The sequence below is a fragment of the Bos grunniens genome, chromosome 11 (genome assembly GCF_055505025.1).
Source record: "Bos grunniens cultivar Pamir isolate PY7600 chromosome 11, Bosgru_T2T1.0, whole genome shotgun sequence".
NCBI lineage: Eukaryota > Metazoa > Chordata > Mammalia > Artiodactyla > Bovidae > Bos > Bos grunniens.
Genome location: NC_141175.1, coordinates 10,630,870 through 10,655,830, shown reverse-complemented (window position 1 = coordinate 10,655,830; position 24,961 = coordinate 10,630,870). Strand labels below are relative to the sequence as shown.

The 24,961-nt window shown below is 46.0% G+C and overlaps 1 protein-coding gene and 1 long non-coding RNA gene across 17 annotated transcripts in view; both read left to right on the top strand.

Annotated features, from left to right (window-relative positions):
- LOC147362528 (uncharacterized) overlaps positions 1–23,161 on the top strand; it is a 39,475-nt gene extending 16,314 nt beyond the window's left edge. The window contains exon 2 of the long non-coding RNA XR_015136328.1: positions 14,803–23,161. This is a non-coding gene — a long non-coding RNA (uncharacterized LOC147362528). The remainder of the gene's footprint in view (positions 1–14,802) is intronic.
- Positions 1–24,961, top strand: part of MVB12B (multivesicular body subunit 12B) — a 194,461-nt gene that overhangs the window by 38,636 nt on the left and 130,864 nt on the right. The gene's annotated exons all lie outside the window — the stretch shown is intronic.

Below are 24,961 nucleotides of genomic sequence, written 5' to 3'. Positions count from 1 at the left end.
TTTGTAACTCACAGTCTGTACACAATCTACAGTCTGGATTGGCTTACCTGACCCCAAGCCTAAACGATGATCCATCTTGGTAAATGTTTCTTTTCTCCTAAAAGGAATGTAGATTCTGCTGTTAGTGCAGTTGAAAAGTTTCTGATAGTTATTAAAATTAAGTTTTTCATCTCTCCTTTTCTCTGAGACTCTGATTACATGTATGTAGACTACTTTATATTGTCCCAGCTATACCTAGATGAACACATGGAAGGAAATAATACAGATATAATCAGAAATTAGAAGTAAGAAAGAAGAGAGGAGAGTTGTTAATTGAGAATCAATTCTCAAGCATAATAAACTTGGCAAATATAATAGTAAAAGAAAATAAAATAATTGTAAGCAGAATTTAGATGGCAAAGAGTAAAGTAAAAGTGTAAGGAGATTTGAAAATTATAAAAGAATATGTTGCTTAGCTCTTACGTGTAGCCCTATACAGCTAAGATTGAAATTCTTGATGAGTTAAATCATTTCTACTGCTATTTAAAAAGAAGGAATTGGATGTCAAACCCATATCGAAGGAAAAAATTGGAAAAGTCATTAGAGAATTATTTCCAACAAAAGCACTTGACCCAACTCTTTTTAAGGTTCAGTTCAGTTCAGTCGCTCAGTCGTGTCTGACTCTTTGTGACCCCATGAATCACAGCACGCCAGGCCTCCCTGTCCATCACCAACTCCCAGAGTTCACTCAAACTCACATCCATGAGTCACTGATGCCATCCAGCCATCTCATCCTCTGTCGTCCCCTTCTCCTCCTGCCCCCAATCCCTCCCAGCATCAGAGTCTTTTCCAATGAGTCAACTCTTCGCATGAGGTGGCCAAAGTACTGGAGTTTCAGCTTTAGCATCATTCCTTCCAAAGAAATCCCAGGGCTGATCTCCTTCAGAATGGACTGGTTGGATCTCCTTGCAGTCCAAGGGACTCTCAAGAGTCTTCTCCAACACCACAGTTCAAAAGCATCAATTCTTCGGCACTCAGCCTTCTTCACAGTCCAACTCTCACATCCATACATGACCACAGGAAAAACCATAGCCTTGACTAGATGGACCTTTGTTGGCAAAGTAATGTCTCTGCTTTTCAATATGCTTTTTAAGGTAGCATTCTATAAAATTCTCAACAAAAGGTAATCCCCCCATTCTGCGAACTATCTTAAAACTTTGAAAAAAGATGGGAAGCTTCTCAGTTTGTGTAGTGGAAAACGAATCTTTTAAAAATACATTTATCTTATGTTCAACAACCTCATTGAATTCTTTTATTGTTTCTACTTTCCCACCTTCTTTCTTGGCTATTTCATGACCCTTTGGATTATGTTTGGGGCTGATAAGTTTATGAGTTTTATGTGATAGGAATTATGTGATTGCAGATTCCATGATGTTTGTGAAGAGGAGCAAATGAGAGGGGAGAAGTTAGCAAACTTCCAGTAATTCTATTCTCCCCTCCTTTTTCAGTCCTGTTGAATGGGCTCCCAGCATCTCTCCCTAACTCCATTCTAACCTGTCTTTCCTGCATTCTTACCAGTGGAAATTTTCTAAAGATCAGATTACTCACCTGCTTAGAATTGTCCTCCAACCCTCCATTTTTAGATTCAAAGGCAAGTTCATTGATTTATTTACTACTGGATGCTCACAGCTAACACTCAGTAGGTGTCTATGCAATGGGTGGACCTCCCTGGAGTCCAGAACATTTTTAGATGTGCCCCCTCCCTACCTTTCTAGCCCTCCTCCTGTCAGGGGAACTCCATGCAGTTCTCCAGACCTGTTGCTGCCATTTTTGCCTTTGTGCACACACTCCGTTCCTCTCCCTGTGGGTTATGTTCGGCTCTGTGTTGTGATAGTGCCTTTATTTCCCTCCATTGCAGCTCGTACCACTCTAGGCACGGGGCAGTGAGCGTGCCTCTCCCTGCAGCCAGGGCCCCTGGAGGCCATACGTGGTGCCTTTCACCCGCCCTCCCTCCAGCACGCTGCTCGGGTGTGTCCGTGCTCCAGGAGGCATGCAGCAAGCCTTCATTGAGTTGTAGTCGCTGGCTCCTTTCTGGTTGGCGTTTCTATGTCTGGGATATTGGATGCCAACCTCCAGCTAAGTTATGTTTGTGTTAAACATGAATTGAAATGTAATTACAGCTGGCAGTGTGGTTTGGGGGCTGAGTAATAGAGTAAATAAGAAGGGTGGCTTCGTCCCGAGCGCCAGTTCATCTCCTTTGCTTTCCTGCCTCCTGTCATTGAGCGTGACTCATGGGTTCAGCTTGTCTCCTCTTAAATCCCATCACTTTCGCTCTTCCTGTCCTTCTTGCATTGTAGGAGCGCTTGCAGGGCCCCTTTGTTAAAGCCAGTCAGAAGCCCACGAGCCAGGCCTTTGCGGTCTGGTTGGCCTCCACAGCACCTCTGCAGCTGGCTCCGGTGGTCTGTGTGGAGCCTGGGCAGAGGGGCCACTCAATAGCTCTTTCCTAATTCTTATTCTTCTTGACCTCATCTCAACTCTGGATGCTATTGACCAATTTCTTCCTTCCTTAATATATTCATTTTCTGAATATAGAACTAACGCATGCTCATTGTAGCCAACTTGGAAGAAAAGTACAAGGGAAAAAATGGCTCATAATTCTACAACTCAAAAGAAATATGCTGTTAACATTTTGAGATGCATCCTTTAGTTTTTTTCCGCCTCCATGTGTGTGTTAGCGATAATGGGTTGCTATCATATATGCTCTTGGATAACATGCTTGTTATTGCACTGCATGTTGTTGTTATGCTACCGCAGTGTTTTCTTGGCTCATCAAGTATTCTGTAGCCCTTCTTTCCTGAAGCACTCTCATCCCTTAGATGTAACCTCACCTCTCTTCTCCCTTGTGTTTTCCCGATTTCGCCTTCGCTTGGGGTCTCTGCCACGCTGTACACATGACCCAGTCTCCTTCCCTGTGAGCCCTCCTCCAGCCTGGGGCCCAGCCACTCCCTTCCCCACCAGTCACCTGCGCCAGCCTCTCTCCTTAGCCAGGCCCACGTTTCCTGCCTGGCATACAAGCCCACCCATCGCGGCTGGCTGACACTTATCCTGAATATTCCCAAACTCCACTGTCTTCTGTGTCCTCTCCACTCCCCACCCAGGCCCCCAACCCACAGCCTCCCCTGGCCTGAACTTCCTCCCAGGTGGAGGCCAGGTTCCTCCTAGGGCTCCTCTACCCTCCCCCACCCCTCCCGTACCCCATCTGGCAGTTTCTTGGATTCTCCTTCTGCCTCATCCTTTGCATCATCCTTTCCTGTCTTTGCCTCCCCACGCAGGTCCTCAGCATTCTTGTTCTGGATGGGCTCTTCCAGGGGGACTCTAGTCCCTCCCTTCTCAGTGCCAGGTGTTCTCCTCTAAGCATCACTCTTAGAATTCCAGCTCCTGCTCTGAGCTCCCCAGAGACCGTCCCTCTTGCACAGGGCCGAGTCCTGACTCCTGCACTTTCCCTGACACCCCAACCCTCTGTCTGCTCTCACCGTCCAGCCATTCCTGTTCCTCCCATGCAGGCCTCTTATGACCCAGGTCCCTGCCGTTCCTGCTCCTGTCTTTTCTGGGGCCGTGCCTTCCCCGCTTCCTCTGCTCCATTCCCACTGTCGATGCTTTACGAGACCCCCACCTAAAGCTGCCTTGGGTTCTCCTCTCACTAACCCGTCCCTGCATCCTGAATGTCCATGCTAGGTCTGCCCCGGTGGTAGGTGCTTCCATGGATAGTGTTTACCTCACAGAATGACCCCATGAAGATACTATTATAATCGCACTTTACAAATAAGAAAACAATCTCAGAGAGCTCAAGGGCTCTTCGTAAGATCACACAACAGGTGTGGATGAGCCAGAATCAAACCTGGGGGTTCTCCTGCCTCTCAGCGTTGTGCCCTCCTGCTGATCCAGAGTATCTCCAGGCTTTCCTCCAAGGGAGGTTCCCCGTCTTACTCATACTTGTAAATACTGAAGCGTGTGGTGCAATGCCTTGCACATTGTAAGTGCTTAGTAAATATTTACGGAAAGAAAAGGCTTGTGGCCCGAAGGGATGAATTGCAGCCTAGTGATGACTGTACCTGTACGTAGAAGTCTCTGCTTAAAACCAGGTCAGGCTGCATACCCCAGGGCAGCACGGGAAAAACCCAGAGCATATCATACAATTTGAACACCAGTATTTACCACTGAGGAAGTGTTTTCTCTGTGCTAAGTGAAGTGAAAGTGTTAGTCAGTCATGTCTGACTCTTTATGACCCCATGGACTGTAGCCTGCTAGGCTCCTCTGTCTCTGGAATTTTCCAGGCAAGAATACTGGAGTGGGTAGCCATTCTCTTCTCCAGGGCTTCTTCCCGACCCAGGGTTCACACCTCATTATGAGGGTCTCCCTCATTATAAGCAGATTCCTTACCGTCTGCACCACCAGACTAGGTGCTGGGCAAAGCACGTTACTGACACTTTAAATTATTACTGCAGCTGCTTGAGATAGAACTTGTTGTCTCCATTTACAGAGGTAGAAGCTGAGACTCAGAGAGGTCAAGGAACTCAGCCAAGGTCACACAGCTACTAAGTGACAAAGCCAAAGTTTGAATTCATATCTGTCCTGTACCATAGTCCATGTTTTTTTTTTAATTAATTCATTTATTTTAATTGGAGGCTACTTTACAATATTGTAATGGTTTTTGCCATACATTGACATGAATCAGCCATGGGTGTACATGTGTCCCCCATCCTGAACCCCCCTCCCACCTCCCTCCTCATCCCATCCCTCAGGGTTGTCCCAGTGTACCAGCTTTGGGTGCCCTGTTTCATGCATTGAACTTAGACTGGTGATCTGTTTCACATATGTATCAATGCTGTTCTTTCAAATCATCCCACCCTCGCCTTCTCCCACAGAGTCCAAAAGCCTGTTCTTTATATCTTGTGTCTCTTTTGCTGTCTTACATATAGGGTCATCGTTACCATCTTTCTAAATTCCATATATGTGTGTTAATATACTGTATCGGTGTTTTTCTTTCTGACTTATTTCACTCTGTATCAGTTCAGTTCAGTTCAGTCTCTCAGTTGTGTCCGACTGTTTGGAACCCCATGAACCGCAGCACGCCAGGCCTCTCTGTCCATTACCAACTGCTGGAGTCTACCCAAACCCGTGTCCATTGAGTTGGGGATGCCATCCAACCATCTCGTCCTCTGTCGTTCCCTTCTCCTCCTGCCCTCTGTCTTTCCCAGCATCAGGGTGTTTTCACATGAGTCCACTCTTCACATCAGGTGGCCAAAGTATTGGAGTTTCGGCTTCAACATCAGTCCTTCCAATGAACACCCAGGACTGATTTCCTTTAGAATGGACTGGTTGGATCTCCTTGCAGTCCAAGGGACTCTCAAGAGTCTTCTCCAACACCACAGCTCAAAAGCATCAATTCTTCGGCACTCAGCTTTCTTTATAGTCCAACTCTTAAATCCATACCCGACTACTGGAAAAACCATAGCCTTGACTAGATGGACCTTTCTTGGCAAAGTAATGTCTCTGCTTTTTAATATGCTGTCTAGGTTGGTCATAACTTTCCTTCCAAGTATAATAGGCTCCAGTTTCACCCACCTCATTAGAACTGATTCAAACTCATTCTTTTTAATAGCTGAGTAATATTCCATTGTGTATATGTACCACAGCTTTCTTATCCATTTGTCTGCTGATGGCATAGCCCATGTTTTAAGCTGCTGTGTTTTCCTGCTTCCTTGGCTCAGGAGAGAAGGTATTTGGTTGTATGAGGTCTAGGTTGTCAGCCCAGAGTCCAGCCAGAAAGGGACTTTGGAATGTTGTCCCATGGTTAGCAGGGACAGAGAGGGTGGTCTTGAGGAGCTGAACTAGCCTTCAGCAGTAGCTTCTCTTTTCTTCTCTCCTCCTTCCTTCTCTGTCAGCAGACACATCCTCCATAATGAAGTTCTAACCCTCCTGATTCTGTGATAGAGAATCAGTGAACCCTGCCTTTTTTTAATTAAAAATATCTTCGTGACATTTTAAAAACTATAAAAGCTCATTTCAGAAAATCAAAATCATGTAGAATTATATAAACCGAAGAGCAAAAATGCTACCTTTTCTTCCGTGTAATCCCACGCCTTTTATTAACAGTTCGGAGATAGCCTGCTTGGGTTGTGTTTCCCTTCTGCAAGAAATCGTATTTATTTTTAATTAAATAAGGAATACAAAAGCTTCTTATTTAAAAATATCAAACAGCACAGCCAAAGCTCAAGCACCTTTTGACCACACTCCTTGTTTCTGTTAGTCGCTGTCCTCAGTTTGCTTTTTCGTCCTTTTCTCCTTCATTTGCACATGTAAATAACTGTCAGAAATACAGCTTCATGGCTTGTCCTCTCAGTATGACTTATATCACGCAGTGAGCTCTCGCTTTGTCTCTGCTGGAGGATGCATGTGTCATTTAGATCTTTCTGTATCAGCGTGTGTGTCTCACGGGTTCTCACTCCCCCATGTGTAGGCTGAGCGCTCTGCTCAGGCAGCCCCCTCTCACTGCTCAGATTCAGTTTCCTCCCAGTTTTTCACTAAACAAAGCCTCAGTAGAGGCCTCTTGTTTGGATCACCAGATTTAGCAAATAAGAAACCAGGATACCCAGTTAAATGTAAAAATTTGAAAAAAATGATTCATTGTTTACCTGAAATTCACATTTAAGTGGGTGTCCAATGTTTCCTCTGGCAACCCTCCTCCTTATGCACATTTGCAAGTATTTAAAGGCCCAAGTTTTTTGCTTTTAAAGTCTCTTGTCTGATTTTCTTAGATTAAAAATTGTGTTACAAAGCATTTCATATATGTACAAAAGTATAGAGAATAAAGGAGCAAATATCCATGTAATCACCATGCAGCTTTTCCAGGTCTTAATGTTTCACTAAGTTTATGTGGTTTTTTTCTTTTTTAATAAAAGAAACAAAACATCATTGGTGCCTGTGTACCCTTTAGGCCCGCGTGTCCTTCCTAAACCAGAGTAACCACTGAGTTCGGTGTTTATCGTTCCTGTGTATTTGTTTCTGCTTTTATATCGATGCTATCATCATGTGGAAAGCTTATCCTACTGTACATATTTTCAACTTGCTCTTTTGCTTAGCATTGTTTTTGAGATTTATCCTTGTGGGTGCATGTAACTCCAGTTCACATGTTTTCAAAGCTGTGTGGATTTTTGTTGCATGAATATACTGTGATGTACTTATTCACCCTTCTCTTGATGAGGATTTGCATTGCTGCCAATAATTTACTACTATAAACTGTATTACAAATAATAATCCTTATGTCTTTATGCTAAGAATTTCTTCTCTAGGGAACAATTTAGGAGCAGAATTGCTAGGTCGTTTCCTCCTTACCAAAGTTAGTAAGTGTGTTTTCCAAAGGAGCTGTGCCAGCTTGTGCCCCACTCATTTTGGTCAGATAGTTATTATGGTTTAGTCAGTGATTTACCATGAATGGTATAAAATTGTCATTTTAAATTTGTTCTTAGCCACTTCCCTGGTGGCTCAGTTGGTAAAGAATCTACCTGCAGTGCAGGAGACTGGGTTTGATGCCTGGGTCAGGAAGATCCTCTGGAGAAGAAAATGGCAACCCACTCCAGTATTCTTGCCTAGGAAATCCCATGGACAGAGGAGCCTGGTAGGCTACAGTCCATGGAGTCTCAAAGAATCAGACATGACTGAGTGACTAAACCACCATCAGAGTGGTCGAACATTTTCTCATGTGGCTTTTACATGTTGTATATTATTTTTCTTTTCTCTTCCTTTTTTTCTTATTGATTTGTAGAAGTTCTTTATTTATTTTAGATATTGTCAGTTCTGCATTGCTCACAGTATGAGACTTGTCTTTTCACTGTTTTGAGTGGCCTCTGTTGTATCAAAGCTTTTAGTTTTAGGATAATAAGTTTCAATGAAACTATGAGCCATGCCATGTAGGGCCACCCAAGATGGACAGGTCATGTTGGAGAAGTCTGACAGAATGTGGTCCACTGGAGAAGGGAATGGTAAACCTCTTCAGTATTCTTGCCTTGAGAAACCCATGAATAGTATGAAAAGGCAAAGAGATACGACACTGAAAGATGAACTCCCCAGGTCGATAGGTGCCCAATACCCTACTGGAGAAGAATGGAGAAATAACTCCAGAAAGAATTAAGAGACAGAGCCAAAGCAAAAACAATACCCAGTTGTAGACGTGGCTGGTGATGGAAGTAAAGTCCAATGCGGTAAAGAACAGTATTGCATAGGAACCTGGAATGTCAGGTCCATGAATCAAGTAAGTTGGAAGTGGTCAAACAGGAGGTGGCAAGAGTAAACATAGACATTTTAGGGATCAGTGAACTAAAATGGATGGAAACGGGTGAATTTAACTCAGATGACCATTATATCTACTACTGTGGGCAAGAATCCCTTAAAAGGAATGGAGTAGCCATCATAGTCAATGAAAGAGTCCAAAATGCAGTACTTGGGTGTGATCTCAAAAATGACAGAATGATCTCTGTTCATTTCCAAGGCAAACCATTCACTATCACAATAATCCAAGTCTATGCCGTAACCAGTAATGCTGAAAAAGCTGAAGTTGAATGGTTCTATGAAGACCTACAAGACCTACTAGAACTAACACCCAAAAAAGATGTCCTTTTCATCATAAGGGACTAGAATTCAAAAGTAGGAAGTCAAGAGATACCTGGAGTAACAGGCAAAGTTGGCCTTGGCGTACAAAATGAAGCATGACAGAAGCTGATAGTTCTGCCAAGAGGACGCACTGGTCATAGCAAACACGCTCTTCCAACAACATAAGAAAAGACTCTACATATGGACATCACCAGATGATCAGTACTGAAATCAGATTGATTATATTCTTTGCAGCCAAAGATGGAGAAACTCTATACAGTCAGCCAAAACAAGACCAGGAGCTGACTGTGGCTCAGATCATGAACTCCTTATTGCAAAATTCAGATTTAAATTGACGAAAGTAGGGAAAACCACTAGACCATTCAGGTATGACCCCAAATCAAATCCCTTACGATTATACAGTGGAAGTGACAAATAGATTCAAGGGGTTAGATCTGATAGACAGGGTGCCTAAAGAACTATGGATGGAGGTTCATGACATTGTACAGGAGGCAGTGATCAAGACCATCCCCAAGAAAAAGAAATGCAAAAAGGCAGAATGGTTGTCTGAGGAGGCCTTACAATTAGCCGAGAAAAGAAGAGAAGCTAAAGGCAAAGGAGGAAAGGAAAGATATACCCAATTGAATGTAGAGTTTCAAAGAATATCAAAGAGAGATAAGAAAGCCTTTCTCAGTGATCAATCAGTGCAAAAAAAAATAGAGGAAAACAATAGAATGGGAAAGCCTAGAGATCTCTTCAAGAAAATTAGAGATACCAAGGGAACATTTCATGTGAAGATGGGCACAATAAAGAAGAGAAATGGTATGGACCTAACAGAAGCAGAAGATATTAAGAAGAGGTGGCAAGAACACACAGGAGAGCTATACAAAAAAAGATCTTCACAACCCAGATAACCACGATGATGTGATCACTGAGCTAGACCTAGACATCCTGGAATGTGAAGTCAAGTGGGCCTTAGGAAGAAGCATCACTACAAACAAAGCTAGTAGAGGTGATGGAATTCCAGTTGAGCTATTTCAAATCCTAAAAGATGATGCAGTTAAAGTGCTTCACTCGATATGCCAGCAAATTTGGAAAACTCAGCAGTGGCCACAGGACTGGAAAAGGTCAGTTTTCATTCCAATCCTAAACAAAGGCAATGCCAAAGAATGCTCAAACTACCAAACATCTTACATGCTAGCAAAGTAATGCTCAAAATGCTCCAAGCCAGGCTTCAACAGTACGTGAACTGTGAACTTTCAGATGTTCAAGCTGGATTTGGAAAACTTAGAGGAACCAGAGATCAAATTGCCAACATCTACTGAATCATAGGAAAAGCAAGAGAGTTCCAGAAAAAGATCTACTTCTGCTTTAATGCTATGTCAAAGCCTTTGACTGTGTAGATCACAACAAACTGTGGGAAATTCTTCAAGAGATGGGAATACCAGACCACCTTACCTGCCTCATGAGTAATCTGTATGCAGGTCAAGAAGCAACAGTTAGAACTGGACATGGAGTAACAGACTGGTTCCAGATAGGAAAAGGAGTACGTCAAGGCTGTATATTGTCACCCTGCCTATTTAATTTATATGCAGAGTACATCATGTGACATGCTGGGCTGGTTGAAGCACAAGCTGGAATCAAGATTGCCAGGAGAAATATCAATAACCTCAGATATGCAGATGATACCACCCTTATGGCAGAAAGTGATGAACTAAAGAGCCTCTTGATGAAAGTGAAAGAGGAGAGTGAAAAAGTTGGCTTAAAGCTCAACATTCAGAAAACTAAGATCATGTCATCCAGTCCCATCACTTCATGGCAAACAGATGGGGAAACACTGGAAACAGTGACAGACTTTATTTTCTTGGGCTCCAGAATCACTGCAGATGGTGACTGCAGCCATGAAATTAAAAGATGCTTATCCTTGGAAGAAAAGCTATGACCAACCTAGACAGCATATTAGGAAGCAGAGACATTACTTTGCCAACAAAGGTCCATCTAGTCAAAGCTATGGTTTTTCCAGTAGTCATGTATGAATGTGAGAGTTGGACTATAAAGAAAGCTGAGCACCAAAGAATTGATGCTTTTGAACTGAGGTGTTGGAAAAGACACTTAGAGTCCCTTAGAGTCTCCTTGCGAGGAGATCAAACCAGTCAATCCTGTAGGAAATCAGTCCTGAATATTCATTGGAAGGACTGATGCTGAAGCTGAAACTCCAATACTTTGGCCACCTGATGTGAAGAACTGACTCATTGGAAAAGACCCTGATGCTGGGAAAGATTGAAGGCAGGAGGAGAAGGGTATGACAGAGAATAAGATGGTAGGATGGCATCACCGACTTGATTGACATGAGTTTGAGTAAGCTCCAGGAATTGGTGATGGACAGGGAAGCCTGGCATGCTGCAGTCCATGGGGTCGCAAAGAGTTGGACATACTTAGCAACTGAGCTGAAGATTTATCCGTCTTCTCTTTTATAGATTTTCTTATACATGTGTTTGTTTCTTTTAATAATTCTCTCTATTAAAATTATAAAGATAGCTTACATCTTTTTTTGAAAAGTTCTAAAGTTTTGCTTTTCACATTTAATCTTTAATTCACCCAGAATTTGATTTTTATGTGAGGCAGAGCTCTAATTAGTCTTTTATTCTACAGTGATTGTCACGTGTCTGCATGCTGTTGTTGTGTAGTTCATGCCTTGGCCCCTGGTGTGTCAGCAACAGCTCCGTCACAGACTGAATGTTCGTGGCTGAGAGGGGCGCACCCTCCACGTGGGTGCCCACCAGCCATGAGGAAACCTCTGTGCCACTGATAATGCTCTCCACGGGGCCCGTGGAGGAGGTCCAGGGCTGTGTCCTGGCCTGGCCGTCTGGGGGCGGCAGAGGCAGAAACAGGGCTCCTATTTTCCAGGGGTGTCTCTAGGGCCCTTTGCTTTTTTCCACCCGCCCAACCTCAGGAACCAGCCCTCTCTGTGCCTGCAGTAACCATGGCAGCTGGTCAGAGGTGGAACAAAGAGAGGGCCGTTCCGTGCAGCTCTGATGTGCTCCCTTCACTCCATGTGCATTTTTCAGACTGTATGTTTTTTACTTGTTCACTCAGACATCTGGTCAATATCTGATTGTGTTCCACCAGCAGGGCCTTGGGCTGGGTACTCTGAAAAACACCCAGGGAGTACAGTAGGATCCTTATTTTAAGGAGCAGAAGTAATCGTAAAGAACTAACATTTTTGGAGTATCTGCTACATGCCAGGTCTAAGGCTTTTTTCCAAAATACAGCTTTATTGAAATATAATTAACCTACCAGAAAACCCTCCCCCTTAATAGTATATAGTCCAGTAGTTTTTTGTATATTCACAGAGTTGTGTAATCTTCAGTTTCAGAATATTTTCATCACCCTAGAAAGAAATCTCAAACCCATTAGCAGTCACTCCCCATCTCCCCATGCCTCCAGGCCCTGGCAACCATGAAACTACTTTCTGTCTGTGGATTTGCCTTTTCTGGAGGTTTCACATAAATGTACAGTATCCTTTCGCTTGTCATAATGTTACCAAGGTTCAGCAGTGTTGAACTTCATTCTGTTTTTATGGCCAAGTAATATTCCATGGTATGGATAGATCACATTTTGTTTATCTGTTCATCAGTTGATAGATATTTGGGTTGTTGCCACCTTTTGCCTCCAAAAACTCAAGTACTTTCCTCTGTCGTACAGTTTCCTTAATATTAGAGAAGGTTTGATGCAAGAAGCTATGAGAAGGGAAGATCCTGGAAGAAGAGAGCATAATCCTGGCTGGTGGGAGCAGGGAGACGCGGCAGTGGGCTCTGTCAGCCAGGCCCTGAGTGATGAAAGGGAACCATGGGGACAAAGCCTGGAGGTCGCCAGGTGCATTCAGGGAAGGTGAATTTGAGGAGGGAGAGCTGGGGTGTCAGTGGAGGGACCAGCCTGGAGGCGGAGGGAGCCGTGGCAGGCTCGGGACGGAGCCACACATTCATTTCTCTGGCTAAGAAATACCCGAACTTTTAGCTGAAGATTCCTGGCAGGCTTGAGTCTCCATTCAGGATTCAAAACAATAAGATAATGCAAATCAGATCAGAACCAAAACTGAAGACTTCCTGGGCTCGTCACCAGATAAGTCAAAAGGCTCATTTCACTTTATCATTTTCAGAAAGCATTTTGGTCACACCTCCTATTAGAGATCCAGAAGGATGTTGTGCCCACACTGGTCTGAGTAAGGGTGTGGGGCTCCCTGGTTGGCCACTGTCTGACCTGGGCCAAGTGTGTGTGTTTCAGCAGTGAATGATCTAACACTTCAAGAGCCCTTTGAACTCGACTCTTATTCCTAGCGTCTGCCAGATATTTCCTTTGGAATGTCTGCAGAATTTCCTGGCCCTTTGACTGCTTTCTGTCTGCCAAGCACATCTTTGAATTGTGGGTGGGCTCTCTTAAAACACCAGGGTGTGAACGAGTTGATGAAACCCATGGTTAGCAGTCTTTCAATAGCTTCTCCTTGGGCAAGAGTACTTGATCCTGACATTGAAGGACCTCTGACAGTTTTAAGGATTTACTGCCAGCCCCTCTCCAGTCAGCTTAGTTGGGGAGCTGATTTACAAAGTGTTTCTTAGGTTTAAATCCAGCAGATCGTTATTTCTCATTCCATCGAATGAAGTCTTTTAAATTGTTGTTTTTCTTTTCTTAATATTAAAATTTTTTGTTTTTCTTATTATGAAAACCATAAAGAGTTAAAAGGTACAAACTTCTAGTTATAAAAGAAATAAGTGATGAGATGTCATGAACAGCATGGCAACTGTAGTTATATTTACTTGTGACTGTGTCACATATTTGAAACTTGCTCAGTGAGGGTAGGTCTTAGAAGACCTCATCACACACACACAATTCTGTAAGTATGTATCATGACAGATGTTAACTAGACTTACTGTGATCACTTCACAGTGTATAGAATGTTGAATCATATGCTGTATAACTGAAACTAATACAATGCTGTATGTTAGTTACACCTCAATAAAAATAAATGTAAAGCAATAACATTAAAGAATACCCATAATGTCAACTGTGCAGAACCAAACAGTAGTTTAATACGTTGCTTTGATTTGTTTAGATCCTTTCCTGTATAGCTAACTTTTAAAAACAAAATATAAGATTGTATTTTTAAAAAATTTATTGGAGTATAGTGGATTTACTGTGTTGTGTTAGTTTCAGATGTACAGAAAGTGAATCATTTATATATGTATATATATATATATATATATATATGAAAAAGTGTTAGTTGCTCAGTTGTGTCCGACTCTTTCTGATCCCATGGATTATAGTCCGCCAGGCTCCTCTGTCCGTGGAATTCTCCAGGCAGAAATAGTAGAGTGGGTAGCCATTCCTTATCCAGGGTATCTTCCCTGCCCGATGATCGAACCCATGTCTCTTACTTTATTGTCTGAGCCACCAGGGAAGCCCATGTATATACATGTATGTGTGTATATCCATTCTTTTTCAGGTTCTTTTCCCACATAGGTTATTGCAGAACATTGAGCAGAGTTCCCTGTGCTATAGTAGGTCCTTGTTAGTTGTCCGTTGTCAGGGGACGTTTGACTTTAAGGAATCCAATATGTTGTCATTTCTCAAGGATTCTCTGTTCCTAATCAGTTCCTATTCCGGAAATGAGTGAAACAGCATGCTGTTCCCAGGACTGAGGTCATAGGATGACACATGTATGAATCCCCTTCAGTGACTCTTTTCTGCATCAGCGACCTTGTATGTATCAGACTATCCATATTGTGACTACTGATAAAATTTCATCCTGTAATCATCTTACTAAAGATAAATAAGCCTGCATTTCTGCTAATAAAGCACCCTTGCTCCATCAGAGCCTGGGTCCCCGTGTCTGTCTGTCTTTCTCTCTCTCTCTCTCTTTCACTTTCTTATCGTCAACTCCGGACCGCCGGGTTCCGGTCCATTAAAGGACCCCAGCAGTCTGTTTTATATATAGCAGTTTGTGTATGTTAATCCCAGTCTCCTAATTTATCCCTTTCCCCACTTTTCCCCTTTCACTGGTTTGATTTGGAGACCTGTGAGTCTGTTTTGTAAATAAGTTCATTTGCATCATTTTTTTTTATTCAATCCCAAGATTGTACTTTAGAAACCACTGTGTAACTTACTCTTTCCCTTCAGCTTCCCTTGTCAGGCGATGTGTCCTCAGCGTCGTTTGAAATGCTGCAGAGTCCTGCGTTGTAAGGACATCCTCTGATCATCGGAAGTGTGTCACTTGCTCCCCTTGTTTGCCTCTACACTGTTGAGACTCCGCTTCCTACCAGGCTTTGGCCCCAGAGCCCTCCCCTTGCCCCTGTGGCCCACCCGTCAGCCTCATCTTCCCCTCGCTGCACACAGCTCTGCCTCCAGGTCTCCGGACAGCATCTTCCCATCACAGGCGTCGGCACTGAGGCCCCTCCTCAGAGAGGCCCTCCCTGGTCGCCTGTCCCCATTACTCTGCTTTATGTAAGACTCTTAAGACTCCTAAAATCATCTGACATATTTGTTTGTCTACCTGTTTGTTATGCATCGTGCCCCATCTGGAACGTCCCCTGTGGGGTCAGGGCCCAAGTCCACCTAGTCCAGCCCTCTGTCCTCTGCACCTCGTCCACGTCTAGCGCCCAGAAGCTCAGTGTGAAGGAACAAGTGATGATCCACTCTTGTGCACAAAGCTGATGTTCTGCTTCAGCTCTCTGCCCAGAAGTGACGTTCCTTGGTCACGGGACATATATAGCTTTAAGGCTTTTGATAGGCAGCACCAAGTTAATGGAATTTAATACTCATTCCAGGAGTAACTGGTATGTCCATGTCCCCCTTATATGGATTGTCTCATATGCTTTCTAGTACGAAGATCCCTGCTCCCCCGCTTAATATATTATGGACATAATTCTCTACATATACGTACTTTGTCTTTTCTAAGAACTGAATATGTGTCCTTCGGTTCTGCATTGGTTCTGCACAGTTGACAGTATGGATATTTATTAATGTTATTGCTTTAAATTTATTTGTATTGAGGTATAACTGACATGCAGCATTATATTAGCTTCAGTTATATAGTATGTGTCCTATGTATGTCCATTACATAGACATACCATAATTTATTTAGCCACAATCCTTTTGTTCCTCAATTTCCTCATCTATAAAATCAGCTAGTAACCGATTATTGCAGTAACTCACGTAGGGCTGTTGTGTTAAATGAGGTAACTTACACTAACGAGAATAAGATACTTGGGGCCGGTTCCGGCACCTAGAACGCACCCAGTGAATGTGCGGTGTTGCTGGGACCTTCGCAGCATATAGAACGCAGTGAACAGACTGGAGAGTGGGTTCATCTGCAATGAGTGCAGTCTCTTGCACAAGCCCCTGCATCTCTTCTCCGAGCAAGTGAACCCCCGTGTGTTCTCTTCCTGAGGCCTGCCTGCTAGCTGGGGTGCTCCCTGGTCCCCGTGTGCCCGTGTCCTCCACCCTCCCCTCGTGTGGGTGAACTCAGGCGTTCCCGTGTCGTGCAGGTTAAAGAGCAGCGTTAGAACACTGGGCCCTGTGTGAGCGCACAGGACCTTTTAAAGTGTTCCAGTTAGTCTGTTTCCTTCTCTTCTCCTGTCATCACAGCAAAGCTCTCCAAACCCATGGGCTTCCAGACTGTTCCCGAGCGCTGTCTTCTCTGCAGCATTCAGGGATGCCCTTTCTCAGGGCGTCCTCTCCGCAGCATTCAGTTCAGTTCAGTTCAGATGCTCAGTCATGTCCGACTCTGCAACCCCATGAATCCCAGCACGCCAGGCCTCCCTGTCCATCACCAACTCCCGGAGTTCACCCAAACTCATGTCCGTTGAGTCGGTGATGCCATCCAGCCATCTCATCCTCTGTTGTCCCCTTCTCCTCCTGCCCCCAATCCCTCCCAGCGTCAGGGTCTTTTCCAGTGAGTCAACTCTTCGCATGAGGTGGCCAAAGTATTGTAGTTTCAGCTTTAGCATCACTCTTTCCAATGAACACCCAGGACTGGTCTCCTTTAGGACGGACTGGTTGGACCTCCTTGCAGTCCAAGGGACTCTCAAGAGTCTTCTCCAACACCACACTTCAAAAGCATCCATTCTTCGTTGCTCAGCTTTCTTCACAGTCCAACTCTCACATCCATACATGACTACTGGAAAAACCATAGCCTTGACTAGACGGACCTTTGTTGGCAAAGTAATGTCTCTGCTTTTGAATATGCTATCTAGGTTGGTCATAACTTTCCTTCCAAGGAGTAACCGTCTTTTAATTTCATGGCTGCAGTCACCATCTGCAGTGATTTTGGAGCCCAGAAAAATAAAGTCTGACACTGTTTCCCCATCTGTCTGCCATAAAGTGATGGGACCAGATGCCATGATCTTCGTTTTCTGAATGTTGAGCTTTAAGCCAACTTTTTCACTCTCCACTTTCACTTTCATCAAGAGGCTTTTTAGTTCCTCTTCACTTCTTTCTGCCATAAGGGTGGTGTCATCTGCATATCTGAGGTTATTGATATTTCTCCCGGCAATCTGATTCCAGTTTGTGCTTCTTCCAGTCCAGCGTTTCTCATGATGTACTCTGCATAGAAGTTAAATAAGCAGGGTGACAATATACAGTCTTGACGTACTCCTTTTCCTACTTGGAACCAGTCTGTTGTTCATCTCCAGTTCTAACTGTTGCTTCTTGACCTGCATATAGGTTTCTCAAGAGGCAGGTCAGGTGGTCTCGTATTCCCATCTCCTTCAGAATTTTCCACAGTTTATTGTGATCCACACAGTCAAAGGCTTTGGCGTAGTCAATAAAGAAGAAATAGATGTCTGCAGCATTCAGGGATGCCCTTTCTCTGTGCCACTGTTTTCAGTGGCCTGGGTGGTTCTTTGTGTCAGAGAGGCCTGCCCATGGCTTGTCAGCTGTCCCCAAAGCAGGGCCCAGAGGTGCCCTGGTTTTGACCCGGAAGGTGGACCGTCCTTCCCTGGGCTGTGTGCGGGTGCTCTGCTTACTGGATGCTGAGGGGGCAGAGCCAGAGGGCACAGAGCCCCACCTCTGCTCTGACCACGGAATGACTTTGAGTTAGTTTATGGAAGTTCACCAAGCCTCATTTTCTCATCTGTAAACTGAGGGGGAAGTAGTACCCCTTGCATCGGGTGATTGGGAGGATTCAGTGAGACTCTGCACAGAAGCTGCCTGGACCAGAGCCCCGACAACAGTGAGTACTCAGCCGGGATCCCTGCCCCTCTACCTGTCCTCCAACCAGGAGGCTTTCCTGCAGTTATGCTCAGGGGTTCCTTCCCGCGCCCCATGGGCTCTCTGGGCTTCCTGAACACACATTTCCTTCTGGGACTGCCTTGTGGTCATGCAGAATGTGACCTCTGAGCTGGAGCCCAAGAAGGAAGGAAGTCGGGGGCCTGGGCTGCATGAGCCAGAGGCTGAGCCCGGGCCGGGCAGGCAGCTGTACAAGGCCCTGGTGTGGTTCTGCCAGGCTTGGGGCCGCGGCTCCTCCACATGCTCCTGTTCCCTTGGGGGACTCGGCAGTAGAGAAGGCACATGCAGCTTTGGACACTGTCACACACTGGGACACACTAAGGAGATGACCGGAGCCGGGTCACGCTGTATCCTCAGGAGCATCCCTGTGGTCCTCGCAGTAACAGCTTCTCTCCAGGGAGTATCGCCCCCATCCTGTCTTCCATGAGACATCTCCCCAGCTCTCTTGAGTTGTTAAAATTAAAATTCACTTTTCTGTTTTTAACAAAGTGATGCCTACACAGTTAAATCAGAGAGTACTAAGGGACTTTTAATAAAGTATAGCCAGCCCGGCCCTGTCTCTGCCTGCTCTCCCTGTTTCGTTCCCCAGAGGCAGTTACTTTCAGCTCTTTTAGATTTTTTCGCTTCTGGTACTTCATCTCCATATCTCTAAGTAATGTGACTGTACTATTTATTTCTTGATCGCCTATACTGCACATGTAGTTTTCTTATGTTCTCCGCCCATCAGGCAGTATCACAGTTTCGGAACATTAGTGGGCAGCGTTTATATATCATAACAAGGCAAACATTGGGTACCACTGGATCAAGTGATGCAGCAGGACTGGAGGTTCTTTCTTGTAACCGTTTCCTGTTCTTGGAATTAGTTCTTGGCTTGTCTCTTTCATTTACTTCCTTGTCTAGATGCCTACTGAGTTTTACATGAGAATTTAGTTTTTCCTTAAAGTTTTCAGGTTAGTTACTAAGTTATATTTTCACGCAGAGCTTCAGGCCTGTAAATGCTCGCACGTCTGTCCCTCGCCCATCCGCACCTCTTCCCAGGGTGCAGTCCACATTGCCCCTTCCCCCAGAGACAGCCCGAATTACTCTTCTTTCCATGACCTGCTCTCCTTTCCCTCCGTCCAGGCCGTCCCCGGGCTGTCTTGTGTGGGGCCTGTCCAGGAGCTCTAGGTTCCTCTGTATGATTCAGTCCCCAGTCATGCTGGCACATCCTCCCCTAGGCTCCCCAGAAAAGGCAGCGGGATGAACTTTGTGAGTCCTTGGATGTCTGCTAAGATCTTCTACCTTCATGCTTACTTGACGCTGGTTGAGGTGGAGAAATCCAGAAATCCTTGGAATTTTGAAGAGGTTGTTCACGCCTTAGTTTTCAATGTTGCTGAAGAGAAGTCGAGTGCATTCTGATTCTGTTCCTCTGTACGTGGCCTGTTACTTCTCTCTGGAAGTTTTAAGGGCGGTTTTTTCATCCCAAAATCAATGGGATTCTCCATGGCTGTGCTTTGGGGTGGACTTTTTTATTCACTGTGCTAGAACTCTCAGGATCTCCTTACTGTGGAAGCTCACTTTTTCTTATGTTTTTTATTTCCCTTTCTGGAATTTCATTGTTGGATACTATATTGATTCTTCGATTTTCTTAGGGTTTTTTTTTTCCCCATCTCTAGTTTCTCTCTTCACCTTTGTATTTTATCTTCTGGGAGATTTCTTCAATTTTCTCCTCCAATATGGTTTTTTTTTTAATGTTTAATTTTAGCTACAAGTTTTTATGTCTAAACTCCATGTGTTGTCTTAAATTGTTCCTTTTAAAACGTTTTCCACAATATTCTATTCTCGTTTTAAAAAAAGTGAAAGTGTTAGTTGATCAGCTGTGTCCAACTCTTTGCAGCCCCATGGACTGTCCATGAAATTCTCCAGGCAATAATACTGGAGTGGGTGAGCCATTCCCTTCTCCAGGGGATCTTCGTGACTCAGGGGTCGAACCTGGGTCTCCGGCATTGCAGGCAGATTCTTTCCTGTCTGAGCCACCAGGGAAACCCAGTTCTTGCTTGGTGACTGTGTATCTTCACTTATTCCTCTGAAGATATTCATTACAGGTTTGGTTGTTAATTCTTTAGCTTTTGTTGTTTCCTCCTGTTTGCTGTGCTATCTTCAGGTTCCCTTTCTTCTAATAATTTGGACCCTGTTGTCATATTTGAGACTCCCCCAGTGCCTGGTAATTCTTTGTTGTCAGTTAAGAGCCAGGCCCTAGCTCCTACAGTCGGAGCCCTGTGGTAGGGGTGGGGCCTGATGACTGGTGGGCTGCACAGCAGCTGGTGCACCAGGGAGCTGGCTCTTGTAACTGTAACCAGAGACCTCAGAGCCTGTGGGTGCTGGTCTTCTCTCTAGCACTCTTTAATTTCTCCAGAGACGCATCCTTCAATTTGCAACATTTAGGGGTACACCTGGCTCCCAAGGTTCCAAAAGCAGGAAGGAGGGTGGGCCTGGAAGGGACAGGAGAGGGCCCACCTTTCAGTCACTGTTCAGCTCAGTGTGCATATTTATTACCCTCTGCTCTGACTCTGGAGTTTTACTTCCTCCTTCACCTCCTTCCCCACCAAGCTGGTGTCCTGGAACTCTGAGCCCTCCTGATCCCATCTCTGCAGAAAATACTTCTGAAGCAGAGTGGGGCTCTAGGAATCTTAATGGCTTTGTTCTGCCTGTCTCCAGTTCTAAACTCGCATCCCACCCATCTCCAGGCCCTCCACCCTCATCCCAATGGTGTCTGGGGCCCTGGGATATCTGTCCCCCCTCCTCTGCTACACCCTGGACCTTCCACTTCCCACGTCTCCACAGATCCGATGGCCTCTGCCTCGTGCTGTACTCCTCTCTTGCTCTTTATTTTAGTGGCTCTGTACTGTCTCCACCAGGTTGTCATTTTAGAAGAATGTTGGCAGGGAAGAGCGGTAAACCCAAGTGCCCTGTCTGTCACTGCCCACCTCTTCCTCCACAGAGGCAGCTCCTATACTGGGAAGATGGGAGAAGGAGAGGGAGGGTCTGAGTGTGTGAGTGTGTAAGAGGGGTGTGTGTGTGTGTGTGTGTGTGCATGCACGTGTGAACCCCTACGACAGACACGCCCGGGGCACTGCAGCCGACAGCAGCATTGGGCATCCTCTAGTCATTTTGGGAACAAGACAGGGTATAGATAAAACCGAAGGAATAAGTGGCCTCGCTGTTGAAATTGGGGTTTGACCTGTGAGTGGTGATTTTGAAGGGGACACATACATTCAGCTCAAGGGATTAAGTCCTGGAAATTTCATTTTTTAAATTTGTATTACCTTACTCCAGCAGCTAGCGGGGTTTCTTGGTTTTTCACAGTTTGCTGCAGATCTACAGGCTGATTTGTCCGTTCACTCCTTCAGCCAGTTGTGGTTGAGCCCGTGTGTATCAGGCAGGATGCTGAGTACAGGGAATAAATGGCCATTGGACATCGTCCTCGGCTTGGCGAAGCTTTTGTCAGTGGCGGGGCAGTAGAGCCGGCAAAGGTTAATCACACAAATACATAATCTGTGTTGAAGACCAGGTCTAGTCCCAGAGATGGGAAGGAACCCCAGGGACCAGAGGTTGGAGCTGAGCCCTCATGTGACAATGCAGGGCTTTTCAAATCCTGATGTAGTGTGTTGTAGCTATAAAAGCGTGTTTCACGTTGTCACGTTTGCGTAGACCTGTCAGTTGGCAGTGGCTTCATGGGATCGTCATGTTTACGTAGACCTGTCTGTTGGCGCTGGCTTCACGGGGTCGTCACATTTGCGTAGACCTGTCTGTTGGCGCTGCCTTCATGGGGTCGTCACGTTTGCGTAGACCTGTCGGCGCTGGCTTCATGCGGTCCCGGGTGAGCACTGAGGCAGGTCTCGTGCATTATCCCCTCTGTCCCCACAGTGCCCTCAGGGGTGGGGTTTGCTTAAGCCTGGAGTGTCAGGTTGGGGTCTGCTGTACCTAGAGTCCTCTTCCTCCACCCACAGCCTGCCTCCCTGTCCCCCACTTCCCATCCTGGGACTCAAGACTGAGTTCACAGGGACAGAGTTTAGATGTGAACTTCTGTGGGGCACCCATGTAGCTACTGACCACACACTTACCTCATATGCTTGGTCACTTCAGTCATGTCCGACTCCTTGTGACCCTATGGACTGTAGCCCGCCAGGCTCCTCTGTCCATGGTGTTCTGCAGGCAAGAACACTGGAGTGGGTTGCCATTTCCTTCTCCAACTTACCTCGTAGCTAGCCTAGCTTGCCATGGGGAGAGTTTAGGTTGAGAACTTGCTCCAGGGAAGGCAAGCTGTGAAGGCCCAGCCTTGTTCCTCCAGGGACTTCCCTAGTCCTGTTGCTGAGCCAGATCTGGGCTCCCCACACCTCAAGCAGCCTTGGAGGTGGATCCAGCCCAGGCTGTGGACCCCTGGCTGCAGGCACCTTTGTGTTCTGCACATCCACATCCACCCATGCACACCCACATCCACCCATGCACACGCATGTGCACACGCACACCCACACACACGCTTCTCTCCCTCCTCTTCTGTCTCACTCTCACCTCCCTTCTCACTCCCCTTGGCTGGGGTTGGAGGGCGTTACACGTTTTCACTTCACCGCACGTGAGCTGTGGCTCAGGGCAGAGCTGAGCCATGGTGGACCTTGTTGAATGGGTATCAGGAGCAGGTTGGAGGCCTGTTAACTGCAGGGACAGAGGGAGGGAAGGGGGCCTCTGAGGAGGGAGCAGGCCTGCTCCTGCTTCCCTCTCCCCTCTTTGCATTCCTGCACCGGCCTCTTCGTCATACCAGGGTGTCTTCTCATTCAGAAAAGGGAAGATTCTAGCAGTGGGGTGAGAGAAGGGAATCCTCATTTTCAAATCCTGGAAACGATGGCCTTGAATGAGGGGGCACACCACCCCATGGTAGCCAGGAATACCCTCCTGAACCCCCAGGCTTTTCCGTGGAAGGCTGGAGGTACCACAGCCTTTGCATGTTCTGCAGACTCTCTGTTTTTTGTAAAAATTTATCAAAAATAATATTTATTATAGAGAAACTACATAGGTTCCCTTCTTTCTTTGTTCCTGTGGCATCTTGTCACATTTTAATGGTTCCAAAATTGCAATGCATCTGAGAAATTGGTTTCTGCAATTTGACATGATGTTTCTTTTTTTCCTAAAGGAGCGTTCTTTAAATCCACAGGTGATTCTCAAATGGCTACATCTTTGAACTGAGGAAATACAAGTACAGTTTGGGAAACAAAAATCTTTCAAACGTGGAACATGTGGGAGAAGACAAAGCATAAGGGATCCTTGGAGGTAGAAGTTGGGGCCACGGCCTCAAATCTCAGGTTTTCTGAGGAACTTTATGTGTGACCATTGTGGGGACAAGTGCGGACAAGGCCTGGTCTGTTCGGCCGTGTTTCTTTCTGTGGGAGTGACATACTTGAACCAGACTGTCCCTGAGATTGTCACCATACCATTCCTCCTTCAGATTTCAGGTCAAACATCTTTGCATATTCAGCACGAGGACCCTTCTTTTCCCGTATGGCATTTATGAACTTACCAATTGTTCGGTGTGAAAGCAAGCCCTTTTCTTTTGCCAGTTGGCCTTTGGTCTTTTCAGGGGCTCCCTCAGAGAACATGGATGTGGGGGCTCTGGGACCCTCCTGGAGGAGTCGGCCCCCACACTCCCGGCTTCGCACGTGACAGTCCGAGTCGTGTGGGCCTGCTGTGCAGTGTGGACACAGGACGGGGCAGAATCAGGGCAGTTTTGTGTAAAGAACAAAGGCGTTTTCAGCAGTTTGTGAGGACAGCCCAGAGCTTGTCAGATCAAGGAAGGCTTCCCATAGTCTTCCCCAGTGGCTCAGCTGGTAAAGAATCTGCCTGCCGATGCAGGAGACTCAAGAGATGTGGGTTCAATCCCTGGGTTGGGACAATTCCCCAGAGAAGGAAACGGCAACCCACCCCAGTATTCTTGCCTGGAAGATTCCATGGACAGAGGAGCCCGGCTGGCTACAGTCCATGCGGTCGCAAAGAATCAGACCCAACTGAGCACACATGCCTCCAACAGTCTAAGCCTCAGAAGGAGGAGCAGGGAGATTCCAGAGTGCACTTCAGGGGGCCGGCTGCAGAGGGCACTGCTCCCCAAAGGGGCCCTGCTCCCAGTCTTCCTGGAGTCCCGTTAGGGTGCAGCCAGGATGTGGATTCCTCTGACCTGTTAGGTGCTGAGGGAAGCGGCAGCACAGAGCCTGATTGTTCCTTAATGAGCATCGTGGAGAGAATGGGGAGAGCATGTCCCGGCCAGCCTTCCCCTCCTCTCCCGTCTCCTCGTGAGCTCTTCCCACTGATGGCCTTGGTCCCACGGCCCAGGGCCCAGGCCCCGTAAGACTCACATCAAGGCTGGCTTCATCCTTGAATGCGTCTTGAAACTAAAAGTGAAAAGTGCTAGTCCCTCAGTCATGTTCGACTCTGCAATCCCAGAGACTATAGCCTGCCAGGCTCGTATGTCTATGGAATTCTCCAGGCAAGAATACTGGAGTGGGTTGCCTTTCCCTTTTCCAGAGAACTTCCCAACCAAGGGATTGAACCCAGGTCTCCTGCATTGCAAGCAGATTCTTTACCATCTGAGCCCCCAGGGAAGCCCTTAGAGGGAAATTCCTACAGCCATATACGAGACTATGGCTCCTCAGTGAGACTAGAAACTAGCAGCTGAGTCTTTTTTTTTATTTTCCTATCACGCTGGTTTTCAACCTTGAATTCCACTCACAGAACTTGTGCTGAAAAGAAGCGGGGCAAGGCGAACCTCCCTGATGCCCTGCCCGCCCCCCGCACCCAGTGATAGCAGCCCCTGGCCAGCCCAGTCAGCCCCGGGGCAGGAAGCTGTGCCAGGCGTCTGGCAGGCGGGCCCCTCTCAGGTGGCATTTCACGCCCCATTCTTCCCTCTGCGCCCTGTACCGTCCCCGGAGTGACTGGTAATGAGCACCGTAACGCGCTGACTTCTCCAGTCCCTTCTCGGTCCACGACAAACAGAAGTTCCTCTTTTCTCATTAGAAGCACTTTTGTC